The sequence below is a fragment of the Saimiri boliviensis genome, chromosome 9 (assembly GCF_048565385.1).
Source record: "Saimiri boliviensis isolate mSaiBol1 chromosome 9, mSaiBol1.pri, whole genome shotgun sequence".
NCBI lineage: Eukaryota > Metazoa > Chordata > Mammalia > Primates > Cebidae > Saimiri > Saimiri boliviensis.
In genome coordinates, this window is record NC_133457.1 from 127001086 (window position 1) to 127006238 (window position 5153).

Consider the following 5153-nt stretch of genomic DNA (forward strand, 5'->3'; position numbering starts at 1 on the left):
CACCTTGTGTGATCTGTCGTTCGGGACCATGGCAAGAGTGGTGAAGAAACCAACACGTGGGACCTGCCCTGATGAGTCCACACCCTTGGGAGAGGCAGGCAGGGGACAGTCCAGGAGACAAAGGGCAAGTCCTCAATGCTGGGACAACAAGTGGAGCCAGTTGTGAGGGGAGAGTGGCATATGGCCAACCTGTAGGGCCAGACCCAGCATGGTGGGCACTGAGCCCCGGGAGGGTGAGGAGGAGCTCACCAGACTCCAGGTTGGGCCAGAAGCTCCGGTGGCTTTGCCAGCTGCACCTGCAGGCACTGAGCTGCTGCCAGGCACACCTGTAGTCCTAGCCGTCCTGGAAGCTGAGGCAGATCACCTGGGTCCAGGAGTTCAAGACCAGCCTGGGCAACATAACAGGATTCCATCTCCAGTAAAAACAACAGGCCAGGTGTGGTGGCTAATGTCTGTAAGCTCAGGACTTCGGGAGGTCAAGACGAGAGGATCACTTGAGCCTGGAAGTTTGAGACCAGCCTGGGCAACATAGCCAGACCCCCAACTCTACAAAAAAGTAAAATAATTAGCCAAGAGTGGTGGCGCACGCCTGTAGTCCCAGCTACTCAGGAGGCTGAAGTGGGAGAGTCCCTTGAGTCCAGGAGGTTGAGACTGCAGTAAGCCATGGTCACGCCACTGCACTCCAGTCTGGGTGAGATTGAGACCCTGTCTCAAACAATAGTTGTAGTCTCGGCTGGGTGCGGTGGCTCACGCCTGTCACCCCAGCACTTTGGGAGGCTGAGGCAGGTGGATCACTAGGTCAAGAGATCGAGACCACCCTGGTCAACATGGTGAAACCCCGTCTCTACTAAAAATACAAAACATTAGCTGGGCATGGTGGCGCGTGCCCGTAATCCCAGCTACTCAGGAGGCTGAGGCAGGAGAATTGCCTGAACCCAGGAGGCGGAGGTTGCGGTGAGCCGAGATCGCGCCATTGCACTCCAGCCTGGGTAACAAGAGCGAGACTCTGTCTCAAAAAAAAAAAAAAAAAAAAAAAAAAATAGTTGTAGTCTAGAGCCCTGTGCCCTGGAAAAGCCACATGCTGCCCGACTCGTCCCAGGTGAAGAGCTAGGCTGCATCAGGCCCAAGTGGCGGGAGCCCACTGGGTGGAAGTGAGTGGAAGGGCGTGGGCAGGAAATGGCTGTCAGGGTCGTGTCGCCCCATGCTCAGTGGCCCTTCAAAGTCATGATCTTGTTCGAGGGAAGAACAGTGGGTTGCCGCAGCCCCTCCAGTGCTGAATCAACAGGGCAAGTTTGGACTACCTGGCTCAGGTCAGAAGACCAGCCAAGATGGCACGCTGAAACGAAGCAGGGCCCTCCCGCAGGGCGGCCCTGACGGTGGTCTCCACCTGCCGCTGTGTGGAAAGCTTGCTCCTGCGGGTCAGGCGAGTGCACATGACTCAAGGACGTCCCACAGTGGTGCAAGGGCTGCTTTTTTTTTTTTTTTTGAGACGGAGTTTTGCCCTTGTTACCCAGGCTGGAGTGCAATGGCGCGATCTCGGCTCACCACAACCTCCGCCTCCTGGGTTCAGGCAATTCTCCTGCCTCAGCCTCCTGAGTAGCTGGGATTACAGGCACGCCCCACCATGCCCAGCTCATTTTTTGGATTTTTAGTAGAAACGGGGTTTCACTATGTTGACCAGGATGGTCTCGATCTCTTGACCTCGTGATCTACCCGCGTCAGCCTCCCAAAGTGCTGGGATGACAGGCTTGAGCCACCGCACCCGGCCTTGTTTTTTTTTTTTTTTGAGATGAAGTCTCACTCTTTCACCAGGCTGGAGTGTAATGGCCATGATCTCGGCTCACTGCAGCCTCTGCCTCCCAGCTTCAAGCGATTCTCCTGCCTCAGCCTCAGGAATAGCTGGGACTACAGGCGTGTGCCACCATGCCCAGCTAATTTTTTTTTTTTTTTTTTTTTTTTTAGTAGAGATGGAGTTTCACCATGTTGGCCAGGATGGTCTCGATCTCTTGACCTTGTGATCTGCCCGCCTCAGCCTCCCAAAGTTCTGGGACTACAGGCGTGAGCCGCCACGCCCAGTGTTAGGTGTTTTAAGGTAACTTACAGGATTCTAAAGTCAACACTGGATACAGAGCAGGCTCAGAAACAGGCTCCGCTCCCCACCCACCCTCTGTCATGACTCTTACTGCTCATCCTCCCAGTGCGTTTTCATGAAAACGGAAGCAATCATGAAGATGTGTTCTCATTCCCTTCCCTTCCTTGGTCAAACAATGGCATGCAGTGTTCTGCACATTGCTCCTCCTCCGTGACAGCACACTCCGGAGTGCTCACTGCATCACCTGTACAGACCCTTGAGGTGGGGCTGGGCGCCGTGGCTCATGCCTTCAATCCCAGCACTTTGGGAGGCTGAGGCAGGCAGATCACCTGAGGTCAGAAGTTTGAGACCAGCCTGGCCAACATGGTGAAACCCCGTTTTTACTAAAAATACAAAAAGCCAGGCATGGTGATGCATTCCTGTAATCCCAGTTACTTGAGAGGCTGAGGCAGGAGAATCACTTGAACCCAGGAGGCAGAGGTGAGATCATGCCACTGCACTCCAGCCTGGGTAAAGGAGCAAGACTCATCTCAAAAAGAAAGAAAAAAAAAAAAAAGGCTGGGCATAGTGGCTCGCACCTGTAATCCCAGCACTTTGGGAGGCCAAGGCAGGTGGATCAGGAGGTCAGGGGATTGAGACCAACCTGGCCAACATGGTGAAACCCCATCTCTACTAAAATACAGAAAATTAGTTGGGTGTGTGCCTGTCGTTCCGGCTACTCAGGAGGTTGAGGCAGGGGAATTCGCTTGAACCCAGAAGGTGGAGATTTCAGTGAGCTGAGATCACACCACTGCACTCCAGCCTGGTGACAGACCAAGAAGCTTGAGGGGAACTTCCTCCGCCTCCTGGGTTCCAGCAATTCTCCTGCCTCAGCCTCCTGAGTAGCTGGGATTACAGGCACGTGCCACCATGCCCAGCTAATTTTTTTGTATTTTTAGTAGAGACGGGGTTTCACCATGTTGACCAGGATGGTCTTGATCTCTTGACCTCGTGATCCACCTGCCTCGGCCTCCCAAAGTGCTGGGATTACAGGCGTGAGCCACCCCGCCCGGCCTCTTCTTTTTTTTTTTTTTAATCTAATTTAATTTTTTAATTTCAACATTTTTAGAGATGGGGTTTCACCATATTGGCCAGGCTGGTCTCGAACTTCTGACCTCAGGTGATCCACCCACCTTGGCCTCCCAACGTGCTGGGATTACAGGCGTGAGCCACCGCGCCTGGCCTATTTTATTTCTTATTTTTATTGTTTTGAGATGGAGTCTCTGTAGCCCAGGCTGGAGTGCAGTGGTGCGATCTTGGCTCACTGCAACCTCCACCTCCCTGGTCCCGGTTCAAGCAATTCTCCTACCTCAGCCTCCCAAGTAGCTGGGATTAAAGGCAGGAGCCACCATGCACAGCTAATTTTTGTATTTTTTAGTAGAGTTGGAGGTTTCACCATGCTGGCCAGTCTGGTCTTGAACTCCTGACCTCATGATCTGCCCACCTCGGCCTCCCAAAGTGCTGGGATTACAGATGTGAGCCACCGTGCCTGGCCCTATTTTATTTATTTATTTTTTTAGAGGTTTCACCATGTGGGCCAGGCTGGTTTCGAACTCCTGACCTCAAGTGATCCGCCTGCCTCAGCCTCCCAAAGTGCTAGGATTACAGGCGTGAGCCACTGTGCGCGGCTTTTCTTCTTTTTAAATAAGAGATGCAGTCTTGCTCTGTCACCTAGGCAGGAATGCAGTGGGACAATACTAGCTCATTGCAGCCTTGACCTTCCACCTGATCCAGCCTCCTGAGTAGCTGAGACTACAGGGGCATGCCTGCCACCAAGGCCTGACTAATCAAAAAAATTTTTTGGCCAGGCATGGTAACTCACATCTGTAATCCCAGCACTCTGGGAGGCAGAGGTGGGTGGATCACCTGAGGTCAGGAGTTCAAGACCAGCCTGACCAACATGGTGAAACCCCATCTCTACTAAAAATACAAAACTTAGCCGGGCATGGTGGCACACGCCTGTAATCCCAGCTACTTGGGAGGCTGAGGCAGGAGAATTCCTTGAACCTGGGAGCCAGAGGTTGCAGTGAGCTGAGATTGCACCATTGCACTCCAGCCTGGGCAACAGAGCGAGACTCAGTCTCAAAAAAAAAAAAAAAAAATTTTTTTTTTTTTTTTTTTTTTTTTTTTTTTTTTTTTTTTAAGAGATGGGGGTCTTACTCTGTTGCCCAGGCAAGTCTCAACTCCTGGGCTCCAGTGATCGTCCTGCCTTGGCCTACGAAAGTGCTGAGATTTCAGGCATCAGCCATGTTGCCCCACTGTATACATTTCAGTAACTCTGACATTCCCTTTAAAGGAGTGCAGGTTTTCATTCTGTTATGAACTGTGCCATTGTGAATATTTCGGTGCATATGCTTCTTTCCGTATTCGGGAATATTTTCTTGGGAAGAATGTCCCTAAAGTGAAGCTACCAGGTCTCAGAGGGACTCACCTAAGGCCTGGGCCATTCATTCCTGCAGCTCAGCACAAGCTGAATACAGCTTCAGTCTCAAACCGGTACCAGGTCCACTTTGTCCTCTCATTCCTCCAGTTCTGGCCTGATGTCTTTCGTTCTCTTGAATCAATAGTTGCAGGTATGAACCTCGCCTTTCTGCTTCTTGGGTTCCATAGGGCTTTTCTTGCTGGCTGCTTGATGTTGCACAGTTTAAGGACTGCTAGGAGGCTCTTGAGCTCTCTGACACTTCCAGGCTCTGAGAGTAGAAGAAGCTTGGCAGTTCAAGACTGGCATTATGACAGTTAGGCGGGCCGCGGAAGAAGGAGGCCAGAGCGTGTTGGGAAAGAATCTGGGTTCCACTCAGCGTGTCACGGGAAGCCTTGGATGCCATCGGGTTTGTTTTAAAAAGATGACTGCAGTGAATGGACGCAGGCAAACGGGCAACGGTGGACGCCAGGAGGCGGAGCGCCGCGGCAGGATTTTGGGAGCTTCTGGGCTGGAAAGTGGCACACGCTGCATGTGCAGGGCAGGCCGTCAGTGAGCGGCAGAGCCTGCAGTTCCAGGGACAGGGAAGGGTGAGCCGCAGGA